The 27212-nt window shown below is 44.9% G+C and overlaps 1 protein-coding gene across 4 annotated transcripts in view; it reads left to right on the top strand.

Annotated features, from left to right (window-relative positions):
• Positions 1–5211: 5211 nt before the first annotated feature.
• FARP1 (FERM, ARH/RhoGEF and pleckstrin domain protein 1) overlaps positions 5212–27212 on the top strand; it is a 292071-nt gene continuing 270070 nt past the window's right edge. For 2 of the 4 annotated variants that reach the window (XM_029209915.1, XM_029209911.1), the window contains exon 1: positions 5212–5428. The gene's annotated coding sequence lies outside the window, so the exon portion shown is untranslated. Of the gene's footprint in view, positions 5429–5473; positions 5523–6055; positions 6077–27212 lie in introns of those variants that run through there. The other 2 variants (XM_029209914.1, XM_029209913.1) reach the window with 2 other exon arrangements.

Below are 27212 nucleotides of genomic sequence, written 5' to 3'. Positions count from 1 at the left end.
GACCTTCCTCTGGTTTCCTCCTAAGTGTCTCCTTTTGAAAGTGAAGTGGAAAAAATATGACCAAAAGTCCTTACTTTTTATCTATTCTATTTTCTATCCTAAAAGAAGTATGTGTTTAATGCTTTTCTCCAGCTGTCTTAGGTTTATGAATATAGAGGCAAAACACGGCAAAACCACTCAGAGCATTGCCTCTGGAGTCTGCCTGCCTGAGTTTGAATCACCTTCTCTGCCATTTACTAGCTATGTGAACTTGGCTAAGTTACTTAGCCTCAGCTGTAAGACAGACATAATAACATACATCCTACTTTACAGGGTTGATGTGTCAGTTAAATGAGTTAACATTCACTAAGTTCCAACAACTATATGTTTTAGCTATTATTATTATTGTACATAGAAAAGAAGAAACTTTAGAAGGAGTTATAGTTGAAGGTTAAAATTTCAAAGCAATTCTAATCAAAGTGCAGTATGATTATTTTTAGAACTTGACAAAATGATGCTAAAGTTCATCTGGAAAAACAAATACTAAGGCTAGCCAGGAAAACTCTGAAATTATAGAGCATAAGTTCTATCAGAGGGTAACATATATTATGAACATTTTGTTACTGGGACAAGAATAGGCAGATCGGTGGAAAAGAATATGGACTCTACTATATGACAAAATCGGCATTTCAAACAAGTGTAGAAGAGATGGATTATTTCAATGGTGTCTGTTTATCCACTTGGAAAAAAGAAAAGTTGGATCTGTATCTCATTTCTTATGCCCAAATAAATACTGTATAGATTGATTTTATAATATAAAAATAAAACTGTTAAAGTGTGAAAATATAGTGATTTTTAAAAAGCCTTGAGTGGAGAAAACTTTTCAAGCATGATGCAAAAATGTGAAAACAGAAAAGCAAACAGATAAATCTGACAGTACAAAAGTTAAGAACCTCTTGTTGCAAAAAAAGCACCATAAGCAAAGTCAAAACAGAAAAAATATTCACTATATGATAGCACAGGGCTAATTTCCTTAACTATCAATATAAAGATATTAAGAATCAACAAAAAAGACAAACACCCCAAGGGCAAAATGAGCAAAGGATATAAAAGTTGATGGATAAAGAAATATCAATGGCTAATTTTAAAGTAAGTTTCCATTTTACCTATAAAACTGACAAATTTTAAAAGTTTGCCAATACCCAGTGTGGGCTTAAAGTGTAAGTAGGACTTCCCTGGTGGCGCAGTGGTTAAGAATCCGCCTGCCAATGCAGGGGACATGGGTTCAAGCCCTGGTCCGGGAAGATTCCACATGCCACGGAACTACTGAGCCTGCGCTCTAGAGCCCACGAGCCACAACTACTGAGCCCGCAAGCCACAACTACTGAACCTACGTGCCACAACAACTGAAGCCTGCGTGCCTAGAGCCCGTGCTCCGTAACGAGAAGCCACCGCAACGAGAAGCCCACGCACCACAACGAAGAGTAGCCCCTGCTCACTGCAACTAGAGAAAAGCCCGCGCACAGCAATGAAGACCCAACGCAGCCCAAATAAATAAATTTATTCATTTAAAAAACAAAAGTGTAAGAAGTAAGCGTTCTCAAGCACAGTTGGTTAGTGGGTATCCTGGTTATCTTTTGCTTCATAGAAAGCCATGCAAACTTTAACAGCATAAAATAATTTTATCATGGATTTTGTGGATCAGGAATTTGGAAAGGGCACAACAGAGATGGCTCTTCTTTGCTTCATGGTGTCCTTAGCTGGCAGGACTGAAAAGGCAGGGGGTGGCCAGCATCGCTGAGGAACGGGATAGGGCTGGAGAACCCTCTCCAAAACACTTCTTTACTCACTTCCTGGTTCCTGGTCTGAGATGGTGAAAGATCTGGGACCGGCAGCTGGAGCGTCACTGTGCGGCCTCTTGCTTGTAGTGGTCCTCATCTAACGGACAGCTCATAGTCTCATGTCCAGAGATCAGCACTGCCCCAAACAGAGAGACTTCTCCGACCCAGAAACATGGTGGTGGTGGTGGTGGTGGTGTGTTTGGGGGGAGGGGATGGTAACTGTGGAATAAGAAGTTTCATTTCACTGTGACACGTCATCGCTTTAGTATAAAAGATTTACACACACGCACTTGTTTAAGCTTAGAAAGTTTTTGAAAGACTAAAGACTGGTGGGAAAATGCTTTCTGAGAAGTGAAATTGGGGATGTGGGGAAGGGTCCCTTATGTGCTTTATGCTTTACCTAATACCCTTCTACACTGTTTAATTATTTCTTAATTTATCATGTACACACATTTATTGTAATAAAAAATAGCTAAAATCAATAAAAGGAAAAGTTAAGAACAGGACAACTACTTAATTCAGGAAGATTTCTAAGTAACCGGACAGCATGGGTTATAAAGGGGACCTAGGTAATTATACATTTTTATAATCAGAAATCTGAAAACGAGGCATGAATGACACAAAATGACAAGGAAACACTTCAGTTTTTCAGGGGTTGATTTTCCAGATGGCAGATTTTCCAGGCCAGGTAGCCCTGGCTTTGTAGGTAAAGGAATTTAAAAAGTGCTTTCAATGAGATTAAGTACGAAACCCAGAATGTTTGTTTGTGAGAGCTGGAAGGAACTGGGGGAATTGGCTCTCCCAGCGGGAGCCCCCAAACCTGCTCTCCTCTTTCTTTTCCTTCTTCCCCACTGGCTACTACCCTCTGCCTGTAAAGCCCCAGACTGTGTCCTTTAAAAGTCACCTTCCCTCAAAAACAAAATCAAAAAAACAACCAGCATCAGATGTTATGTATTCAATATTATGATCATACACATGCTAAGAGCGAAACGACACAAACTTTATTCCAGACATGGAAAGAAGATGATGAAAAAAAAAAAAAGATGAAATAAACACTGTAGCATGTGGAAAACGTCTTCCAAAGAGAGTGACTGGGTAAATGTCACTTTTCTAATTTTTTGTGATTTCTACAAGCTTTTCGGTTTTAGCTGTAAGGTATGGCATAGCACCTTGCTTGCTACTGGGTGAAGTGCCCGGACTAGCAAAAAAAAAAAAAGAAAAAAGAAAAAATAGCATTGGAGGGCTTGTTAGAAATATCGTGCCTCAAGCTTACTAAACCAGATCTGCATTTACCAGAATCCCAGGTCTGCCACAGACCTGGCCACACACTGGAATCACCTCCAGAACTTTAACAATACCGATGCCTGGGTTCCCACCCCAGAAATCCTGATATATTTGGCTGGGGTGAAGCCTGGGCGTTGCGGGTTTTTTTCAAGTCTGATGTGATTCTGTGATTCTGAGACCCAGTACTCTAATTTGGTGGTTCTCAAAGTGTGGGCCCTGAGCCCCCTGGGAACCTGTTCGAAAGGCACATTCTCAAGCCCACTCCAGACTTCCTTTCCTGGAGTTTCTGATTCAGTAGGTCTTTGAATCAGCCGGCCAGGCAATTCCGATGCCCACTGAGGTGGGAGAACCCGATAAGGTAGGTCAGGGGAGGGGCCCAAGAATTTATATTTCTTAAAGTTTCCGGGTGCTGCTACCGCTACAGGGCCGAGAAGCACACTCAGAGACTCTATCACCCAAACCTCTGATCTATGGTTTGTCCAGAGCCACGCCTCCAGCCCACTATTGCTTCTTTTCAATGACAAACTTCCCATCTGCTGTTCTTTTCAGGTTTGAGGCCCAGATGACCCTTTTTACTTCCACCTTCTCCAAATATACAGGCGTTAAAAAAAAAAAATACAGTTCAGCACCTCAAACTCAAAATATGTCTCTTTGCTCCAGAAACTACTCACACTAGCTACGCACAGGTGCCCCCGTCCTTCTCAGGCACCGTGTTCTCGTGTGGACCCACTGTCCCACGGGGGCCCCTGTCCTGCTCCTCTTTGAGTTCAGTCGTGGCCTCTCCCAAGAAACCTGCTTCCAGGCTGGAGGTCGAAAACTTCTCTAAGGCGCAAAACGACCAGGGTTCTGGGGTCAGCGGCCGTCAGGGGCGGGTGCCCACTAGCCTCGGCATCTAGCAGAGGGTCGCTTTCGTTTCTAATCTCCTGCTGCGCGTCCTTTTCCCTCCACGTGCAGTGGGCCCATCCACAGCGAGGAGGAGAAAGGGCAAGAGCAGGGGCTGAGGAAAGGGGGATGGAGGTGGTAAAGCGGCAGCTCCCAGCTGGAGAGGGGGGACAGGGACTCTCCCCACTTAGGTGCCTGCCTGTTGGGTCCTGAATCTTGCTCCCTCCTCCGAGTTCCGGGAGCTCTGAACAGGAATCTGCAAACTTGCTAACCTATTTCACTCCTTTCCCCCGCGGGGCACTGCTCCGGTCCTCGGAGGGGGCGAGTAGGGGTGGGGATTGTCGGGGGATTCGCGGTGGGTGGAGGACGCGGGGCCGCGGCGGGGGGAGGGGAGGTGACAACTGCCCCTCCGGGATTAAGTCCCTCGTAGCCCAGGGTGGTGCCGGAAGCCAGCTCCTGTGGCCCCGGGGAAGGGGTGGTGCTCGTGGGTCCCTGCGAAGCGCCGCTGTCCGCGCGACAACGTAAAGTCGTAGGTGGGCACCCGGGCAGGGCTCCCCCTTGCACAACCTCAACAGCGGCCTGCAGAGTCCGCGCCACCGATCCTCCGCCAGCTGCTCCTGGTGTTGCCCGTGCGCTCGTCTCCCGCTGCCTTAGCTCGCTTTCAACCACAGAGGCTGGACTGCCGCGTCCCTGGTGGCGCAGCGCACTCCGCGGAGCTTCCTGCGCTCGGCCCCGCGGCGCCGAGCGGAGAGACCGGCTGCAGCCGTAGGACCAAGTAAGGCGCGGATCGGAGGTGGGCTCCCCGGCCTGGGAGGGGCGCTCGGGCAGGCGGCCCCTCGGCGCACCTGCCCCCGGGGCGGGGCGGAGCGGGGCGGGGCGCGCCGGCGCGCAGGTCGCGGGCGCGGACGCTGGAGGGGGCTGTGGCTCTCTTGCTGTCCCCGCGGCTCGGGCTGCGCGGCGCCAGGGCTCCCCCCGCTGAGGGGCCGGCCCAGGACCGGGGAGGGGCTCGCCTTCCTTCACTTCCCGCTCGCCTGTCTGGAGGCGGCGGGGCCGGCGCGGGCGCAGGGCTGCGGGCGCTCGGCTGGCGCGCGGGGCGGGGACGCGGCCGCCGCCCGCTTTGCGCCGCTCCTCCCCGCGCGAGTGGCGCTCGGCCCGGCGTCGAGGCGGCCATGGCGACCCTGAGCCCGCTCCCCACCCACCCCGCCTGCTCCGCCCTCCCCTCCGCCCCGCGCCACCTTTGATGGCTCGGACCTCGGCCGGCCACCGCCAGCCCCGCTCGCGTGTCCGCGCCGCCGCCGCCGCCCCCGCCGCCCGCGGGTATTAATAGCCGAGCGTCCCCGCCGCACGCGCAGCCGGAGTCGCCGCGCCCTCGGCCGCCGGGAGCTCGGAGCTGCGGAGCCCGGAGGCCGGGAGTGGGAGCCGGAGCCGCCTGCGCCGTGGAGGTAGGAGGCGCGCGGCGAACAATGATCCCGGCGGACTGGCGGCAACTTGTGCGAGTCGGGCGCCCGGAGCCGACCGACCGGGGCGCGGGTGGAGGTAGCTGCGTGGCCCGCGGGTCCTGCCCGGAGGAGGGCGCGGCGGGTGGGATCGGGCTTCCCCTACTGAGGCGGGAGAGTCGCCCTCCGGGCCCGGGGCAGCCCGGCAACAATAGCCGGAGCTCGGGGGCCTCCGGGCTGCGCGCCGCCCCTTGCACCCTCCTCTTACCCCCGGGGACTCGGGCTGCGGGCTCCGCGCGCGTCCCCTCTCGCCTCCCCCGCCCCGCGGCGCCCTTCCCCCTCTTCCTCCCATCCCACCCGGCGCGCTGACAGCGCCGGACGCGGCTTCCGGACCTCCGGCTGCAATCTCGGCCCCTGCGACCGACCGTGGACCGGGGAGGTGGCCTTTGGCGCCGCTGCCACCACGCTGCCGGGTGCCCTCCGCTCGCCCACGCTGGCGCGAGGACCCCGGTGGGTGACAAAGAGGAACACGCCCTCTGCCTAAGTTAGATTTTGTCCCTCTTTGCCGCCAACCTTTATGAAGAGCAAAGTTTTTTTTTCTTTTCTTCCTTTTTTTTTTTTTTTTTTTTTAAGCAAAGGACAGAGATTTTTGTGGTGAGCATTTCCAAACAACAACTTCTGATTGTGGTTTTACGATTTAAGTTCCGGAAACTTTAGCTGTGTGATCCTGCTAGACCTTTGAGTGTGTGTGTGTGTGTGTGTTTTGTTTGAGGGGAAAAAAATGAGTTCCCCGTAATCAGTCTGGATGTCGTTTATGGCAGTTGGAGCCCAGCTGGAGTCTGTGCAGGATCCCCCAGAAACGAGGGAGGTGAGGCGCACAAAGAAACGAGGACCCTGGGATCAGGTCAGCCCCTTGAGATGTGGAGAGATTGCCTTTCATGTGGAATAGTTTAGCCGGCTCAGCCTGTCTCCGATTCTTCTGGAGTACCGTGGTGGCCTCTGGCTGTTTCATTTTATTATTGTTGTTGACGTCTTTCTTGTTAGTTTCCCAGGTTTGGCTTGCTCAGCCCCGCCCTCCCCTGTTCCACGGTTCCCCCTTAGCCATGGTTTTTGGGGACCCCCATCTCCCCCACCCAGCAGGCAGGGTCTTCAGCAGAGCCAAACCCCAGCCTAGCAGTGGGTTAGGTTCACTGCGCTTTGCTTGTGGTGACTTGGCCAAGCCCATTCCAGAACATCTTCCAGCATTGTCTTGCTTTTCTTATTCAGTCTAAACAGGACAGAAAGGAGGAAGAAAGGCCTTTTTGGCCCTGAGAGCTTTGGGACATTTGCCTTAAAAATTGTCCTCATTGTTGCCATCAGGCAGGCCCTTCTGAAGTCTCCTGCGTTTGGTTGTCTTCCCACATTCCACAGCCTTCCGGCCCGGGTTTACCTTCAGCCTTTCCTGGGGGTTGGTTGGTCTTCTGGGTTTGACAGTTTCTGATGCTCTTCGTGTGGGTTCAGCGTACACATGGCTCACTTTATATTCCTGCAGCATCGTTCTGCAGCAAGGCACCAATATTGGAGTTACTCCAAGCACAATGAAACGTTTGTGTTTTTAGAATGTCTGGCTAATAGAGCTGCTTCTGGGAAAAATGAAGAGACACATTATTGGCCAGTGGCTGGCTTACTGGGCGAGGTGTTGGTGGAAATAGTGAGCTGCTAGCCCAGGGCTTCCCAGAATCTCTTCTTTCTTCTACGTGGACGAGAAACTTGAAATACTTGGTGATGATGTAGCTGTGCTCCATAGGATCACAGATTCGGTAGCATGCCCCCTGTGAGTTGGGGTGTGGTTTTTCATTTAAGGTGTTCTTCCCCTGTGGGAATCCTGAAGGTAGGTTTATAATGTCCCTTTTCACATAGTCTTTTTCTGGAATTTTATACAGGGATTGAATTCCTTAGGTCTTAATAGAATACTAATGGTGCTCTGCGGGCCACATTTACTAAAAGGAGATTTAAAAATCTATCCTAGATAATTTTCTTCTGGTATGTTGCAGTTATGCCATAATTATCTTAAGACCATGAGGAACCTGGGTGAATATTTTTGTTTTGCTTTTTATTTAAGAAACTGTCCAAGGAAATGGTTTTAAGAAAATAAGAATTGAATATAGTATTGAAAGGGTTAGTTTTTTTTTTTTAAAGTGGGATTCATCCTCTAATATTCATTGAGCTCTAATATTCATAGAAGAGTTTAATTCATTTGGAAAATGATATGTATTTATAAGGAGGGTGCCTGTGATAGACATCAGAAAAGAAAACCTTTTTCCATCCTTGAGGAGGTTAGAGAATGCTGGAGAAGACACAGGAGCCCAGTTTTTGCATACTGAACAGTTTAGGGAAGACGGCATTATGGCTTTCCTAGAGGATGAGGAAAGTTGTATGGATTTGTAGGTACTTGGCTAGAGCTTTGACAGCAAAAGCTTTAGTAACTGGCCTTGCTTATTTCAGAGACCTGCCTAGTGAAATGCACTTTCCCCTTGAACTGAAGATGCTACAGACAAGAGAAGGGCTCTTATAATCCCCAAATACAGTCACTCAAGTCCTTTCTACTTTGGGTGCACAGGTATTCCAAGTGTTGCTTACCATTGCCTGGGAGGGGAGAGGGTGGGCTTTTAAAGGTTCCTGGGGCTGCACCTCTCATATTATTTGGTACTTTTGATTGAAAGGAGGGCTCTCCAAGCCTGACTATTGAATGGGAAGCGGTGGATCAACTTTTAAAAAAAATTTTTCCTTGCTTTTTAATGGTTAGAGTTTCTGCTGTGGCCTCACTTCATCATAGGCCCCTCACCCTCTGTTTCCGCCAGGTTACTGCCTTAAGCACTTCCACATGTCTGGGAAGAGCAGAGCCCAACGGTTTCCATTCAAAATTATTTGAAATACTGATTTCACCAGTCCTTTTATGCCAAATGCTGCCTTTGTTTTTAATCAAGAAGCCCCCAGAAACTGTTTATATTGAAGTGGAGAAACTGGCTTTTTATAGGCTGCCCTCCTCCTGGTTTAAGTCAGTTAAAAATGTTTTGCCAAGTGGATACTTTGAGCAGAAGTGGACAGTTGGTACGTATTAAATGTGGGTGCTTTAAGCCTTTGATACTTGTGAAATAAACCAGGGACCATCAGGTACAATGTGCCTCCGCATGCTCAGTGCTGCCTATGAACTCAGGCAGTTTTCTTATTTAATGTGAGATGGAAATCAGACGGCAAGATGGGCAGTTTAATATGGGAATTCATCATTTACACTGAATTAACTTCATGTGTAAAATGGTCATATTTGTGCATACATTTTCAAACAGAAGGGCCTCAGGCCAAACTGGATTACCTTTAACTCTCTATTATGTAATATTCCTCACCAAAGAGTAACTCCACTTTATGTGTAGACTTTGGCCTTTTCATAAATGTATCTTAGAAGACTCATAAATCCAGTATTGTATGACTTTCATTTTTTGTTCTCATCATATTAATTCAGGATCTAGTCTAGTGCCTGGCACATAGCAAACCCTTTCTAAATGCTTGTTGAGTGAATAAGTAAACCTAATTTTCATGTCCTTTCAAGTTACTCTTTAAGGTTTTTAAGGGAAATTTGATATCAGCCCTGACAAGTTGTTGTTCTGGGAATTGGAAAATTTGGTATTTGATTTCATTTCTGTTTTGTTCTAATTTAACAATTTAAGCTAACCTTTAAAGTTGGGTATTGTAAAAATATACAGGCTCATTTAAAAAAAATCAGACAATAAATGCATGAAGAAGAAAGTAAAACCTACCTGAAAAAATTGGCTTCTGGGATAACTTTCCCTTTCCTTCTTAGAGATATATTTTTTAGAAGTTCCATTAGTGAGCATCTCTTGGGGGTAACCTCAGTTTTTGTGTGCCTTTAAATTTGTTCCGGAATGATAAACTACCTGGGCGCGCAATTCTGGATCGTTGATTCTGTATTAATCAACTCTCTTTTGGTTCCATTGTTGTGGTTGCAGTGTCCACTGTCAGGCTAACTGTTATTTGTAAATTGTCTTTTCTCTCTGGCTGCTTTTAAGATCCTTTGGAGTGCTGCAGTTTCACTAGGTCTAGATGTAATTTCTCCTTTACTTTTATTCCCCTCTCTCCACCTCCATCTGCTTCTTTTCCCTCCTCCCTCCCCCTTCCTCCATCATCTTATCAGTGTGTTCCTTTCTGTTGCCCTGTAGTATTTCAGTGTCTGGATGTGCTACAATTTGTTGATCTGGTCACCCTTGGCCACTCTGGCTGTTTCCAGTTTGGGCTGTTCTGAATAAGGCTGCTACGAACATTTGTGAACAAGTCTTTGTGCGGAGATCTGTTTTCCTTTTTATTGCTCGGTCTTATGATAAGTGTGTGTTTATAAGAAACTGCCATCTGTTTTTCCAAAGTGTTTGTACCATTTTACATCCTCGCCAATGATATATGAGTGTTCCACGTACTGTAATCCTCATGAACACTTGAAATTATCCATCTTTTTCATTGTAGCCGTTCTGGTAGATGTGTAGTGGTATCTCCCTGTGGTTTAATTTTATATTTCCCTGAAAGGGAAATGATAAGTTTTCCTGTGCTTTTTGGCCATTTGTCTATCTTCCTTTGTGCCGTGTCCATTAACACTTCGTTCTTTTTCATTGATTTTTGTCTGATTGTTTTGTATAGCTTTTGAGTATAATTGACATACAATAAACTGCATATACTTAATGTCATCTTATTTTACAATTATAGGAGTTCTGTGTATATTCTATATACAAGTTCATTGTTAGATCTATGTATTATGAATATTTTTACGAGGCTATTTTTTAATCTTTTCCTCTTTTAGTGGTATCTTTTGAAGAGCAAAAGTTATTAGGGAAACATTGTACATGGCCTACTTATTGAACTTATTAAAGGTCAGGGAAGTTTTTCAACTTTGGAAAAATAACATTTTTGTGTGTAAGACATAGACTAATATTGCTGTGTTCAAGAGGTCAGACTCCATTTACTTCATGGGGATGGAGCAGTTCTATTCTTTCCTAACTAAAACTGAGTTGAAAACACATGAAAATGAAAAAACAAAAAAACAGACCATGCTTATTTTGAAAATCTGGGGAAACAAGGTGTTTCAGGTTATGACCAAATAGATTTCTGAAATTCAGAATTGAATTGTTTGTTCTTTTAGCACACAGAAAGATTGTGGAAAATGAATATTTTTGAAATCAATACAAAACATGGAGCCCTGGGTAAAAGCAAGATGTAACATTCTAAAAAGAGGTTGGAATGGCATACGTAGGTGCTTGTAGAAGGAGTTGAGTTTCCTTATTTTGGCATGAATTTTATAGTGTTATTTATGTACTCTCCTCATTTTCTGAACCAGATAACAAGCGTTGTTGTCAGGTCAGAAAGTATGTTTTCCTGATTTTTGTTCCTCCTGCCCATAGAAGGTACATAAATATTGCTTGACTTGAATTAAAATTTCTGTAATGACTGCAACAGAAACAGACTCAAAGAAATAGAGAACAGACTTGTGGTTGCCAAGGGGGAGGAGGGTGGGGAAAGGATGGATTGGGAGTTTGAGGAGATGATTAGCAGATGCAAACTATTTTATGTAGGACAGGTAAACAACAAGGGCCTACAGTAGAGCACAGGGAGCTATATTCAATATCCCGTGATAATCCAGAATGGAAAAGAAAAATAAATAAATAAATGAAATTTAAAAATTTGTATAAGGAAAACCCCATGACATTTTAGAATACAGAAGTTAGAGATTGGGATCAGAGGTAACAGGAGTTGGGAGTATAGGTGTTAAAATGTGATGTTGGGCAAGTTATTGGTGCTCTTTTCCTAAAACATCAAGGAAGCTTCAAGCGTGCATTTATTTTCCAGTGACAGAATCTTTGACTAATAGCAGTGAAAGTCATCAAACAATTAGGTGCCTCAAGGAATAATAAGAAGGGAGGGGCTCCCGGTTCCATGCCTCAGCTCTTAGCATCACCCAGGTTCTTTCTGTCCTTCCACCCTGCCATCCCAGCTTGTTGCTTTTTGCACTCTGGCTTGTTGCCTAGTGGTTAATTAGACTGCTGCGGCCTGATTAGCTGTTACGGTGAAGGGCTGCTGCAGCTCCATGCTTTTTACTCTTACACATTCGGTGTCGTCGGGCCAATAATGGCACAGCCTTCTTCACGCTCCTTTTGTCCTTAGGCAAAGTGCTTCTCAGAAGCCTCCAACATTTGTTGGTCTTTTTTTTTTTTTTTTTCCGGTACGTGGGCCTCTCACTGTTGCGGCCTCTCCCGTTGCGGAGCACAGGCTCCGGACGCGCAGACTCAGCGGCCGTGGCTCACGGGCCCAGCCGCTCCGCGGCATGTGGGATCTTCCCGAAGTGGGGCACGAACCCGTGTCCCCTGCATCGGCAGGCGGACTCTCAACCACTGCGCCACCAGGGAAGCCCTAGTCTTTGAAGAAGGATCTGGGGAATATCTCTGTGCTCTGAAAGAGCGACCCAAGGGCTGTGGACTGAATGTGATGCCTGGAACCACAGCAGCCAAAATTGTGACTAGCTTTGGGATGAAGGCAAGAGGATGATGGGCTGAAAGATGGAAGCAGAGTTCTGTGGGCCTCACTTAGTCACTGATCTTCCTGCACCTGGAGCTTCCTACACTAAATAATAGCTAATTTTGTATACCGAATAACGCAGACCTGGACTTAGTGTAATAAACCGTAAGTTTACCCACTTTCTAATTCTGTTATTGCCATCTAAAGCATCTTGACTGATATATTAATTGGAAGACTTTATCTTTCTTTTTAAAAAATATTTTGTCTTTTTTTGTTTTTTAAATTAAGTATAGTTGATTTACAGTGTTAGCTTCAGGCGTACAACATAGTGATTTGATATTTTTATAGATTATGCACCATACAAAGGTTATTTCAGTATTAATGACTATATTCCCAGTGCTATACATTACATCCCTGTGACTTACCTATTATATAACAGGTCGTTTGTGCCTCTTAATCCCCTTCGCCCATTTTGCCCATCGCCCCACCCTCCTCCCCTTTGGCAGCCACTAGTTTGCTCTCTGTATCTGTGAATCTGTTTCTGTTTTGTTGTATTTATTCATTTGTTTTTTAGATTCCACATATAAGTGAAAATACAGTATTTATCTTTCTCTGTCTGACCTATTTCACTTAGCATAATCCCCTCCAGGTCCATCCATGTTGTCACAAATGGCAAGGTTTCATTCTTTTTTATGGCTGAGTAATATCCCATTGTGTATATATAACATTTTCTTTATATGTTCATCTGTCAGTGGACATTTAGGTTGTTTCCATGTCTTGGCTATTGTGAATAATGCTGCAGTGAACATAGGGGTGTGTGTATCTTTTTGAATTAGTGTTTTTGTTTTCTTTAAATACCCAGGAGTAGAAATGCTGGATTGTATGATAGTTCTAGTTTTAATTTTTTGAGGAGCCTCCATGCTGTTTTCCATAGTGTCTGCACCAATTTACATTCCCACCAACAGTGCTGGACGGTTCCTTTTCTCCACATCCTCTCCAACGCTTGTTATTTCTTGTCTTTTTTTTTTTTTTTTTTTTTGCGGTATGCGGGCCTCTCACTGTTGTGGCCTCTCCCGTTGCAGAGCACAGGCTCCGGATGCGCAGGCTCAGCGGCCATGGCTCACGGGCCCAGCCGCTCTGCGGCATGTGGGATCTTCCCGGACCGGGGCACGAACCCACGTCCCCTGCATCGGCAGGCGGACTCTCAACCACTGCGCCACCAGGGAAGCCCTCTTGTCTTTTTGATGGTAGCTGTTCTGACAGGTTGGAAGATTTGATCTTTCATCTGCCATTTAACATTATCTATGAGAAAGAGTTTATTACTGTTAATTATATGGAAAGTGGCTTAGTGATCGCATCAAGTCACTGTGAGAGATGAACTATTTTTAAGGACTTTACGTATCTGATAATGTGTGCCAATCTTGTCACTAAGCCTGCATGATTTTCACCTTTTCCTCTTACGATGGCCTTGCAGGACATCTGCTTAGCATTGACCATTTGGAGTTTGGATAACAAGACATACTTGATGGGAATATTTCATTTCTTTAAGAAAAAAATGATGGCAGTGCCTACCATTTCTGTCAACCTAGAATGGCATTTATCTGCATGTTTAATATTGCTTAGGAGATTTTTGAGGCCATTATTTATTTATTTTAAAAATAAATTTATTTATTTAGTTTTGGCCGCGTTGGGTCTTTGTTGCTGCGCACGGGCTTTCTCTACTTGTGGCGAGCGGGGGCTACTCTTCGTTACGGTGCACGGGCATCTCATTGTGGTGGCTTCTCTTGTGGAGCATGGGCTCTAGGCATGCGGACTTCAGTAGTTGTGGTGCACAGGCTTAGTTGCTCTGCAGCATGTGGGATCTTCCCAGACCAGGGCTTGAACCTGTGTCCTCTGCATTGGCAGGTGGATTCTTAACCACTGCCCCACCAGCGAAATCCCTGTGAGGCCATTATTAATCAGAGATGAATATCTTCCTTTATAATCTTGCCAGATCTTTTGGTTGTCTGGCATGAAATCTTACTGGGGGCCAATGTTATTAGTAGAGTGAACTGCTTGGAAATGTCAGGATTTGGGTAAACTAAAGATTTACCGCGTTGGAAAATTAGACACAGATATTTGTTAGCCTGTAAAGAAAAGTTGAATAATTTTATAATAACTGTAATCCAAGCAAATGAACGGAAAATATCCTGGTGAACAACTTGTAGAATATAGAGCCACAATATTCCTATCTATTTTTATTTAATTGATATGACTTTAAAAAAGAAATCTGGTCCTTCCCCCACCTCTTACTATCAAGATGGTCAACTGACCAGGGTGACTTGCATATTCACTGCTGTTTTATTTTCACTTTATGTAAGGACTTACCAATTCAACAGATATTCATTGAACAGCTGTGTTGAATTACTAGTTACCATTGGTGCCACAAAAACAGGGTGCAGTTCCCTGCTCTCAGGGTGTAGCATCCAGACCAGATTGGAGAATTATCTAGATAATTACAATATAAGGTGGTATATGACCAGAGTTTTGCAGAAGGTACTGTAATCGTGGAAGTTTTCAGGATAGTAAGACATTGGATTCTGGTTGGAAGTTGCATTTAAGTTGAGCTTTCAATAAAGAAGTGTGTTTTGTTTGTTAGCTTGTTTATTTTAGTGTTCCCTTTGTAGTCTGTTTATTATAGCAGGATTAGAAAAGTGTTCACTTATAAAACAGAAAGTAAAAATCCCTTGCAATCCTGCTGGTCAAAATTTATGAAGATTAAGATTTGATTTATTTCCATTTGACTTTTGACATATTCGATATATTCCCAGTATTTTTCTCTATGCATACAAACATACATTTTTTAAAAATCGGGAGAATGATGCATGTATAATTAGAAGTCACTTTCCCCCCATAACATTGTCTGAGTGTTTTCCATACTGAGTTTTCTTTGAAATGAAAATGTTCAGTGACTATATAATATCCCCCTGTATAGTTCTACATAATGAACCTAACGTTGCCCTTTATCGGTCATTTCTTCTGCTTGCAGTATTTGGCTGCAGTGACAATCTGTACATAAATCTATGGAAAAGAGGGTCTCTTGTTGCAAGGGACAGACACCTACCTTGAGTCATAGGAAGCAGAATGGGGGAATTTCGTAGCTCTCAATTCCAACCTCAGAAAGGGCAGAGGTGGGTCATCTCAGGAAGGGAGACCTGGGTCCAATGGCTCCAGCCACCTGTGGGGTTGCCCTCACAATGCCCTGCTTTTTCGCTAGGGATTGGCTTCATTTTCCTGGTTCTCTCCACTGGCACTTCGGGACAGTTTACTGGTGATGGTGGCGCTGTCCTGCATGTTGCAGGAAGGACAGCATCCACGGCCCCGCCTTGAAAGTCAAGTGGTCCTTCAGTCATGCTGACAGCGTCACGCGTGTTCCATTCCCTGGTATCTAAAGCATTCATGCCGCTCCTGCTGTGATCGAGAATCACCTAGCTGGAGTTTGAACCCCCATCTCCACCCCTCCAGGGAAGGACTGCTGTTTAGCCCAGATGAAGGGCCCCTCTTGTGATGGGTGTGTTTGTGGGTGGGGGGGGTGTACAAGGATGGGGTGAGGGTGGGGAACAGCAGCCTTTATGGGTAGGATTGACAGGCAAAAATAAGGGGAAAAAACTTCCTGGGAGAGGGATCAGAAGGGAAGGAAGGGCAGAGATAGGAAGGAAAGGCCTCGGTCCACCACCATCCAGGGCTGTGCTGAAGCTTGCGGGTCCCCATCACGTAAAGGTTGATGTCTGAGCTCCGAGAGCAGCAGTTCTAACCTAATGTTCCCTCGTGAGGGGCGTCATAGTGATTTGTCCCTGACTAGACGTTATCCCCAAACAACCTTCCTCTCGCTTGTATTCAGACACACCTTCCGGAATGAGAGGAAAGGGGTAGAAATTGATCAAGCTTGCTCGGTGTGAGTTTATAGCAAAACTGTTCCCTGCAGAAGCCCACCAGGTAGGCTGGGATGGGAGGTGTGCCTGTGTGTTACTTTCTCCGCACTTGTGACGACTCCTTACGTGCCCCCTTTCTCTGTTGTTGGTCAGAAGCACTTAGTGAGCAAAGGTGTTAGTTCGTGGCAGCCCTAATCAGTCCCCAGCAAACAGGGCTGTTTCAGGACAACCGTATGTTGAGAGGGAAGATACCCATTTGTGACACAGCCAAGCCATGCCCATTTTTCAAATTCCCAGTCAAAGCAACGTCTGTGTCTCAGTTCCGTTGGCTCGCCTTTTGAGATAAGCCACAGAAGCGTTGGGGAAGCTGACTGGTGCATAACTGGTTTTATACATAGAGTATCTCACATCATTAGTTATTTACTCCCCGATGTATGAATTTTGCCTTTTTCCCCAGAGTTAGTTTCTGGAGGTCAGGGGCCATGTCTCAAACTTCTATTGTATCTTCTAGGTTCTTAGAAAAGAGCCTTTCTTTGATGGATTAATGAAAATCTTATCATAGGATCTTAGACAGCTAGAAGATCACAACTCCTTAGATTCTCAATAACTCTTCACAAGCTAGAAAGAATAAAAGTGATCTATCTCACTTTCAACAAAGATCTGTTAAGCACCTTTTATCCGGAGGGCACGGTTCTTGAGATTCACATCGGTGAACAAAACAGGCCGAAAAATCCTCGTCTTCAAGGGGACCATATATTTTTCAGGGTCCAAACTGAGATATTTTTGACCCTGAAGGGTGCTAACTCCATGGGCTGCCGGAACAAGAGGCGTCTAAGTGGATGGTCACCCTCGTGCTCAGAGAGTGGCCCAAAGTGGGGGGCTGATTTTTCCCAGAGACCGTCAGACTGCCTTTGGGACAGTCTGGGGACAGATACAGTTAATCTCCTGTGATTTCAGGGATAAGCCCCAACATTTACTCACCGGCCACATGTTTACTGAGAACCTGTGAGGTTGTATCAATGTTCTCCTAAAAGATTGTTTGCTCCCGGGCAAGACTCTTCATAGGGACACGCAAGTGGGAGAGGTGTCCTCACCTGTCGAGGAAAATAATGAATGGAATTGCTTGAGAGACGGTGGACTCCTGAGAGACACATCGCAGATTCAGTAACTTGCTTGCAGAAGTCCTTTTGATCAGCGGTTTTTTTTTTTTTTTTTTTTAAGATTTGGAAATCAACAGGGCTCTAGGCCCTGAAGGTGATTTAACAGATATATTTCTTTTTAAGGGAAAAAGGAATTGAAAATGTTTTGGAAGGAAAGCATATGTGCATTAATAATAATAAAAAAATGACATACAGTAAAAGTGACTCTTTCCCCCCCGTGTACTGTTGTGTGAGTTTTTCCACGCGTACTGATTTGTGTGACCAACACCACAATCAAGATATGGAACATTTTCAGCAGCTCAGAAAATTCCCGTTTGTTGTTTCTTTGTGTCACCCTCCTCTGTCCCCTACCCCAACCCCTGTTAACCGCTGATCTTTGCTCTGTCACTGTTTGTTCTTTTCCGGAATGTCTCATAAGTGGAATCACGGAGTATGTAACCTTTTGAGACTGGCTTCTTTCACTCACACAAATGTCTCTGAGATTCTTCTAAGTTGTTGTGACCATCATTCTTTCCCTTCTGTTGCTGAGTTGTATTCCATTGTGTGGATGTACCACAGTTTGTGTGGCCATTCAGTTGTTGAAGGACATTAGGGTCGTTTCCAGTTTGGGGCAGTTGTGAATAGAATGGCTATGAACGTACAGCTGCTAGAAACTGTCACGCGCAGGTTTTGATGTGGACGTGATTTCTCAGCGGCAGAGATCCAGAAGTGGGGTCTTCACCAGCACTTGATGTTGTCAACACTTTTTATTGTAGCCATTTTAATAGGTGTTTAGTGCTGTGTCAGCAAGGCTGTTTATTTATTTATTTATTTTAAAATATGCTAAAAAAACACCTGTACAAGGGGCTTATCCAAAGATAGGACTAAATCATTTCCTGGACTACCTAGCAGAGGCTTCATGAACTCTGTTAGCTGCCTGTTTTTTGAAGGGGTAGATCAAAAAGAGCAATTGTGTATATAAAGTCTGTAACAATGCCAGCAAGAAATAGATGTAAATAACATGTCCTGTAGATACTTATCTCAGAGACCTGATATGGTGTATAGGTTTGATGTCAGTATCTTGTTAATTCTCTATATGAATATACAGTGAAAGTGGTTAAGAGATAAAATTACAGAAGCAGCTGAAAGGCAGTATAGACATGGAGGAAAGAACACAGGCTTCAGGACATGTACTAGTTGGCTATTGCTGTGTGACAAATTCCTCCCAAATTGAGTGACTTATGTCAATAGTAAATATTGTCTTTCACAGCTTCTCTGGGACGGGACTCTGGGAGTGGCTTAGAAAGGCAGCTCTGGCTTGGATATTTGTAGTAAAGATGTCAGCTGGGGTGGTAGGATCTGTTTCCAAGGAAGCCCATAGGCTCCTCGGGCAGGCTGCTTGAGTGTCCTCACAGCATGGCAGCTAGATTCTCCCAGAGTGAGTAATTTATGAGGAGACCAAGATAGAAACTGCCATGATCTAGGCTGTGAAGTCCTACTGTGTCACTTCCAGATTCTGGGTCACACAGGCCAGTCATGATTCAGTGGGAGGTGACTACCCAAAAGCGTGGATGCCAGGCGGCAAGGACCACTGAGAACCATCTTGGAAGCTGGCTACCACGGGACTTGAGGGACCTGTGTTCAAATCCCCGCTGGCCACTCAAAAGCTGTGTGGCCTAGAGCAAGGCATGTCATTTCTGAGTCCTACTTTCCTCTCTTATTTTAAAAATGGAGGTAATAATACCTACTGAATAATAATTATTGAGATACAAATCATGGATTCTAAATAAATTGCTTGTCAAAGGCTTGATGGTCAGCATTTGTTAAGATTTGGAATTTTGGAAATTTGGGATTTCTTTTGGGAATTGAAGATAATATCTAAAAAGGGATTGTCTGTCAGTTTGTAAAAGGCTCGTGACATGGCAGGTGTTATTTGTATTATTAAACCATGAACTTTGAATCTTAACTGCAGAACCTGTCAACAAATAAACACATTAAGTAACGACATTCTTTTTAGCAAAGGTATTGGTCACAGCTCCATTCACTTTTAGATTCTGTGTATTTTTTTCTATATATTTTTCTATATATATGTATTTTTTCTTCCTTTCTTGAAAGGGGAAAGCCAGTTATTGTGAATTAGCAAAGACCAAATTCCTCATCTAATCTGGTTCTCAAGTCTTTACTTTTAATAATACCCCCCAAATAAGAAATATGTTATTTGCGGTCTGCTGTATCATGCTAGAGGAACTCAGAGAGACATTATGGATGAGTTTGGAGATGTCTGGAGAGCAGGTAAGAAGCATCAGCTCACTGCATCCGCTTTATAGAGTGTTTAGAAAATGCTTACTTGTAAAAGTAATTTAAAAATACATAAAGCAGCTCCATTTGACTTTATCGGAACAGTCCAGAAAGCATTCCTTTTCGAAGTGATTGTAATGTGGGATAATGTAACTCTGCCTGTTTTGCTGTAACTGAGAAAGAAGAAGCATGGCTGAAAGAAATCGGGCGTCTTGGCCCCATTTTCTTTCCCCGCCTCCTCTATTTCACTCCTCCCCCTGATATGCCGCTATCCCATCCCCCCATGTGCCGTTCCTTTATTTATTTATTTAATTTTTGGCTGCGTTGGGTCTTCGTTGCTGCGCGCGGGCTTTCTCTAGTCGCGGCGAGGGGGGGCTACTCTTCGTTGCGGTGCGCGGGCTTCTCATTGCGGTGGCTTCTCTTGTTGCGGAGCACGGGCTCTAGCCGCGCGGGCTTCAGTAGTTGTGGCTCGTGGGCTCTAGAGCGCAGGCTCAGTAGTTGTGGCGCACGGGCTTAGTTGCTCCAGGGCTCTTCCGGACCAGGGCTCGATCCCTTGTCCCCTGCATTGGCAGGCGGATTCTTAACCGCTGCGCCACCAGGGAAGTCCCTGTGCCATTCTTAATACAAACCACAGGAGCCCTCGTCCCTCACATCGCCCCATATGTACACCTGCCGCTTCCTCTGCTTGGTATGTGAGAGCTTTCCACCCAGTCCCTGCCCACCCCCTTCCAGAAGCTTTTCCGAAGGCTAAGATCTACCCTGGGGGGGTGCTAATATCGATGCTCTGTGTTTATACTTCTGTGTTTTTTCTCTTCCCCACTCCTTTTATTTATTCAGCACCAACTTGCATTGAGCACTTCTAAGTCCCAGGCTAAATTCTAAGGCTCTACGTGTACAAAGTCATTTGATCATCCCAGCCATCCTAATTTTTAGTCCACATTTTATATAAGAGGAAACTGTGGCACAAAGAGGTTAAATGACTTGCTGAAGGTCACATAGTTTATTATTGGAAAAAGCTTTGGAAGTCTTTTCCCGTTTATTGAGAGCAACTTCTTCTGAAGTATTTTACACCTTCCACTTTCCTAGTGCCTGGTAAAGTGCCCAGAACATAGTAGGTACTCAGTAAATATTTGCTGAAGCTTAACTCTCTTAAGAGGTAAACTTTGTCTCAAATAATTTCTTTCCATTTCTTTGTAAAATGTAGTCACCCTTGACCTTCTACAGGATGATGAGGTTCTAAGGTTCTGAGCTTACTTCCAGTGTTCTTCATTCACCCTCTTTTTTCTGGGGGTAACTTACCTCTTTTGGGATTATACTCTTAGTTTGTTACTTAAGAGATGACCGCATATGTTTAAAATTCTGTATAAGATGCACGTGTCTATATGCATTGAGAAAAGGGTGTTTTACCTGTGGTGTTCTTTGGATAGGAATAATGTGAGTGGTTTTTATTTTTTCCTTTGAACTTTTCTGTGTTTTGTAAATTTCCTACAATGAATTTTTATTGTTTTTATAATTAGCCAGCCATGTTATTTACCATGAGAAAAGCAAACTGTTTCTCAGAGGTGGAAGAAAAGAAAAGCCTGTTCAGATTTTTTCCTGCAAATTAAGCCAAGCCTGGTCCCACATGTAAACAGTCATCTGAGACATACTTGGGCATTGCAAATCTTTCCCTGCTGTGTTATTGAAACCACCTACTTGAAGATCACTTTCTTCTTCCTAGTGTTTCCAAGGCACCTGACAGTAATATAGATGCTCGTGACACTTGGGTGAGAGATGGTGGTCTAGGGGAGATGGTTATCAAAAGGTATTTTTAAATTTCTGGGTTGGAAGTTCAAGGTTGCCTGGGGTCTGTGGTTCAGATCAGTGGAATGCCTTTGTTTTGGAGGTAGAATAATTCATAAACATGAACTCAGACTCTAGGTACCGTTTGAGAATAGTAAGTCCAAGGTAACATAAATAAATCCCAGAGTTGGCGTTATCAGGTCCAAAGTCGGTGGTGAGGCTCAAGGCCTGTGGTAGGGGAACAGTGGCTTCTCCCAGGCTGGTAGGTAAATTAGCAAGGACTGCAGGGGATAAGAAATTGCCCTGGTGGTTTGATTCCTTTTATTTAAAAAAATGGCTGTGCTTTGCTGTAGGAAGACGAATCTGAGAAATGCAGAAGTTGTTTGTCTACTTGTCGTGCCATGCTGTTTGGGTACCACTTGCCTGTTTATCCTGAGGAGCTAACCAGGGTGGGCATCGTCCTAGTTTTTCATTCCCACTTGCTCTCTTCCCCCAGCATAATTCAGCGCTAGGAATGGCCCTCAGTTCCACCAGCTGAAGACACAATAAGAAAAGTCTGTCTTCAGGGTGACGGTAGGGAAAACCCAATATCCCTCAAAACCCTTCCCCTGAAAGCTGCTTGAAAGTCTCCTGCATGGGCTAGAAGGACAAACAGCACATAGGAATCATGTCCGGCTTCTCCTTGGAGTCAGGATCCTGACTGCCAGTTTTGTAGCAGGTACTATGCTAGACAGTGTGCTTGTACTTTGCACGTATGTTTATTTGGTCATTTACCCAACGAGGAAGGTATTATCTCCATTTTACAGAAGAGGAAGCTGAGACTTAGATTATTGGGTAGCGTGCCCACGGTCACACAGCTAATCGGTGAAATCAGGCTTTCCTCAAATCCATGCTCTTCTTTGTGGCTCAGTTAGGGATGTTCTCCCAGCACAGCTGTACCCAAGCATGCCAGACTAGGGCGGCGTGAGCTGGATCCTGCAAGTTCAGGATCAGACCCTGCCTTTATTTAAAAGTGTGTTATTTTGTTCATTGTGAACTTTAAAAAATTACTTTTGATTTTCAAAAAATTCGTTAAAAACGATTATCTTAGTAATTGTGTGTGTGTTTTGGCGCCCCTTCAATTTTGCAGGCAAGGCCGGGGCCTCACTTAACCTCACACAGGCCCCAGGCAGCAAGCGGCTCTGGAGACAGAATGCGGACACTCTGATGAGCTCACAGAGGAGCTCCTCTTCCTTTGCGGCACCGTGATACTATTTTATTTTCCCTTTCAAGGCATTTTAGTCACCAGTCTCAAAGACCAGCCTTGGCCCCAACTTGGCAGATGTTCTTCTGTCTCTGCTGGATGTAGTGGCTGGTACCAAAGGTCACTTACAGAAGCTCAGCTTTGAGAAATGGAAGCCCAGGCCTGATGAAAGCCCGTTAGGTTCGCGGAGGCTGATGTTTGGGGAGCTGGCGTGGGAAGGAGATCTGTTTTCAGATTGAAGCTACATAATAAAGGAGCTGTGCCATGAGGCTTTCCCCAGCACCGATGCCAGCCTGGCAGGTGGATGCCGTAGCTCTGACGGCAGGGCCTGTGTGGGTCAGGGCTGTGAGCGGGCCAGCCCGATGCAGGGGGATGGCTGCCTGCCTGTCCCCGGCGTGGCTTGCAGAATGGCTTAGGTGGCCTCAATGGATCACAGGCCTGGCCTAATGTATTTCACATGGGAATCGGCTGTGTTTCATGGAGTCTTTTTTTTTCCTCTTAATAAAACATTTAAAAATAACCTTGTTTCTCGTGCGTGTGCACGTGCCTTTTTTTTATATTCCATGACGAACTTATTTTACTGAAGTACAGTTGATTCACAATGTTGTGGTAATTTCTGCTGTACAGCAAAGTGATTCAGTTATACGTATATATATATATATATATATATACACATTCTTTTTCATATTCTTTTCCCGCTTGTCTTTTTTTAAGATTTTTTTTTTTTTTTTTGGCGGTACGCGGGCCTCTCACTGCTGTGGCCTCTCCCGTTGCGGAGCACAGGCTCCGGACGCGCAGGCTCAGCGGCCATGATTCACGGGCCCAGCCGCTCTGCTGCATGTGGGATCTTCCCGGACCGGGGCACGAACCCGCGTCACCAGCATCGGCAGGCGGACTCTCAACCACTGCGCCGCCAGGGAAGCCCCCACTTGTCTTTTTTTAATTGCAGAAATAACAGGATCATGGTGGAAACTTTGAAAAGTGAAGAAAAGTAGTCTGGCAACGCACACACATATACACACCCTCACACACAGATAGTTCTCTTCTTCATATTGACCTTACATGTTTTCTTTCCTTTCCTTAATTAAAAAAAAAAAAAACGAAACAGCTTATTATTATTATTATTTTTTGTCTGTACGCGGGCCTCTCACTGCTGTGGCCTCTCCCGTTGCGGAGCACAGGCTCCGGACGCGCAGGCTCAGTGGCCATGGCTCACGGGCCCAGCCGCTCCACGGCATGTGGGATCCTCCCAGACCAGGGCACGAACCCGTGTCCCCTGCATCGGCAGGTGGACTCTCAACCACTGTGCCACCAGGGAAGCCCAAAACAGCTTATTTTGAGAGCAGTTTGAGGTCCACAGCAGAATGGAGTGGAAAGCACAGAGTTCCCGTATACCTGCTGCTCGGCCCCTCCCCGCTTCCCCCATTACCAGCATCAGGCATTTTCCTTAACTTTTAGATTTTTTTTCCTATGTTTAATTTTTTTCAACTTTATAATACATTGTACATATGTTTTGTGAATTTCTCCCCCCTAATGTTGCTTCAGTAGTCCTTAAATTAACATGATTAAGGGCAAAGTTCTCATGAGGTCACTTCCTGTTGACCTTTCCTCAAAGGAATGCAATTGAGCTCTCAGTGGAGTGGGGGAGGGGACCCGATTGACCTGCCCTTTGAATATTCATCATGTGGAGATTTCCCAGACTGTCCTTAGAAGGATGTAGGGGCGATGAAGACTCACTGCTCCCTCCTCTCTTATCGCTGGAGTTTTTTCCTCATGGCATTTGTGGGAAGGGGTTTGGGATCTACTTTCTGTTAGAAGTGTGTAGCCTTCCTCGTGAGTTAGGAAATAGAACCATAGCAGGAGTGTTTCCAGAACAGTCTTGACTGTTAAAGGAAACACCTAACTCTGAGGGATGCTTCTGGCGGTGAACACTGCCGTGAGGCTTGCCTGCTTGCCAGCTTGGGGGTCGCAAAGTGGTGCAGGGTTTCCAGGGGAGGGCGTGGGTGAGAGCTGGGAACACGGCTGCCTTCTTAGTGGTGTGTGCTGGGAAAAAAGCCACCTTTCCCTTGTGTACCTGTAGACACTGGTTTATTTTGTTCACTTCTCTGCAACTACTGCCTGGCACAGGCTGTGGCCATTGTCAGCGGCCATTAAATCTTTGTCGAATGAAGGAAAATGAGACCCCCTTTGGGGCCTTCTTGGTAAAATGAGCTGAACCTCTCAAAACTGAGCCGACCTTCTCACCAGCTGTTTGGCCCCCATGGTCTGTGAAAGCCTTGAATTGATAGTCACACATTGATGGCAAATCTAAGTTTATTCATCACCCTGCCCTCCAACACTGTCTACTTTCGAGAACCTGTCCCTTAGCTTCTGGACTTGCTTTCAGGCTCTCTCAGGCACAGGCCCGATTAGCTTCTTGAGAAGCTGAGATTCTTAATGTTCTGTGAATGGCTGAGATACCTTGCAAATCAGGAGCTTGACAACAAATGCCCATTTAGAGGAAAAAAGAACTTGTTTGGGGGCCATGATATATCTACATTAGTGGCCTATAAATTAAACCTAGCATGGCCTTTTCCAATATTTCTGATTACCCCTCTTTAACTGAATTCTGAGTAAATTACTGGATGGCTAGAGTCTATGAGTAATGCCGTTGGTACCAACTCCAGTACATAGTCTTACTTTTAGTGAACAATACTTATACCTAATCATATTTAAGACTGTGCGGGAGAGGAGGGAAAGAAAGGATGAGGAAACTGGCATATGGGTATTTTGCCTCTATTAATATTTGTTGGTTGGCCGGCTACCCTGGCCAATTTCTTTTTTGTAAATAAGTTCATTTATATCATTTTTTTGAGGAGTGTCATTTGTCCTAACCATACAGAGGTTGGTTGAATATCTGGACTCTGTTTACCAGACACCCACTGGGTAGCATTACTGGGACTCTTGTTTTTGTGGAAAAGGACATTTTAATTTGAGACTGAAAGAGCCAGAAAGTCTGGGTTGCTCTTGGTGGGTTTATGCTGAAGTTTCTTGATTTTTCCTTAACGGAATTTGACGCTTTTGATTTTTGTCTGATTACACAACAGAGTGACACATCTGTGTCACCTTTTTTTTTTTTTGCGGTACGCGGGCCTCTCACTGTCGTGGCCTCTCCCGTTGCAGAGCACAGGCTCCGGACGCGCAGGTTCAGCGGCCATGGCTCACGGGCCCAGCCGCTCCGCGGCATGTGGGATCTTCCCGGACCGGGGCACGAACCCGTGTCCCCTGCATCTGCAGGCGGACTCTCAACCACTGCACCACCAGGGGAGCCCTGTGTCACCTTTATATGCACTTTTACCTACTGCTGTGAGTCCAGTGGAGGTGTCATTCATCTTTAGAGAGCTTAGGTTTTTGTTTAATATGAAACAAGCTCGTATTCTTAATTGCTTTAAGAATTACAGAGCATCCTTCACTGCTGTTGTTTTAGCTTCCTCCTCTGTCATCTACTGTGCATTTTTGTATGAAAGGAAAGTCTCTTTGTCTTTCCGAAATAGAGCCAGTCTGGCAGGCCAAGAGGTTCAGCACTTAGAATTGTCCAAAGTGAATGATATGATTCTTCCTTTAATCCTGTCATTCATCCTCAAAATACTATGAAGTTTAGTTTGATTTAAAAGTCTTCGTTTTGAATTTGAAAAAGAATAGATGTATGTATGTGTATAACTGAATCACTTTACACCTGAAGCTAACACGACTTTGTAAATTAACTATATTTAATAAATAAAAGATGGTTAAAAAAATAGACTCCAAAAAAGAAGAATATAGTTGATTTACAATGTTGTATTAGTTTCAGGTGTACAGCAGAGTGATTCAGATATATATGTATGTATACTTTTTCAGATTCTTTTCCATTACAGGTTATCACAAGACATTGAATATAGTTCCCTGTGCTATACAGTAGGTTGTTGGTGGTTATCTATCTTATATACATTAGTGTGTAAATGCTAATCCCAAACTCCTAATTTACTCCCTTCTCCCCCAACACGATCCCCTCTGGTAATGATAAGTTTGTTTTGTACGTCTGTAAGTCTGTTTCTTTTTTGTAAATAAGTTCATTTATATCATTTTTTAAAGATTCCACGTATAAGCGGTACCATATATTTGTCTTTCTCTGTCTGACTTACTTCACTTAGTATGATAATCTCTAGGTCCAACCATGTTGCTGCAAATGGCATTATTTCATTCTTTCTTATGGCTGAGTAATATTCCATTGTGTATATGAACCACACCTTCTGTATCCATTCATCTGTTGATGGACACTTAGGTGCTTCCGTGTCTTGGCTACTGTGAACAGTGCTGCTGTGAACATTGGGGCGCATGTGTGAGTCTATTTTTGAACTAGTTATCTGTCTTTTTAAAAATTGTACTGTAATTTGGCATATTATGCAGATATTAAAGGAAGTGAAACATTTTTTGGGAAGCAATATCAGTGCTTTAAGACAAATTGTAACACTTGGAGTGGGTATTGTGAGCATGTGGTCCACATGTGGACCAGCAGGCTTTGGTTTTCAACCCCACTAATTCAGGGTTCAGGGCAGCTTGAACTCTGTCAGACGGAAGTTTGTTTTAACACAATGCTGCGGGAACAAGGTTTGTTAAGCAAATAGTGAAAGTTACATGGGGAACATTTACTCTCTTTAAGAGAAGAGACTTTTCCAACACTTTGGAAAGAATCATTCATGATTCTTGCCCGTTAAACAAACCCGGTAGGACCTTTATATGATAACCTTACATCATTCTAAAAAAACATATCATTCCAGAAATATTTTATGCATAGACATTTAACACAAATGGTGGCATGTACTAGATATTATATTGTATCTTGTTCA

Source organism: Monodon monoceros, unplaced genomic scaffold, assembly GCF_005190385.1.
Source record: "Monodon monoceros isolate NGI ecotype Baffin Bay Population unplaced genomic scaffold, NGI_Narwhal_1 Super_Scaffold_8, whole genome shotgun sequence".
Classification (NCBI taxonomy): Eukaryota; Metazoa; Chordata; class Mammalia; order Artiodactyla; family Monodontidae; genus Monodon; species Monodon monoceros.
This window is presented reverse-complemented; position numbering and strand designations above follow the sequence as displayed.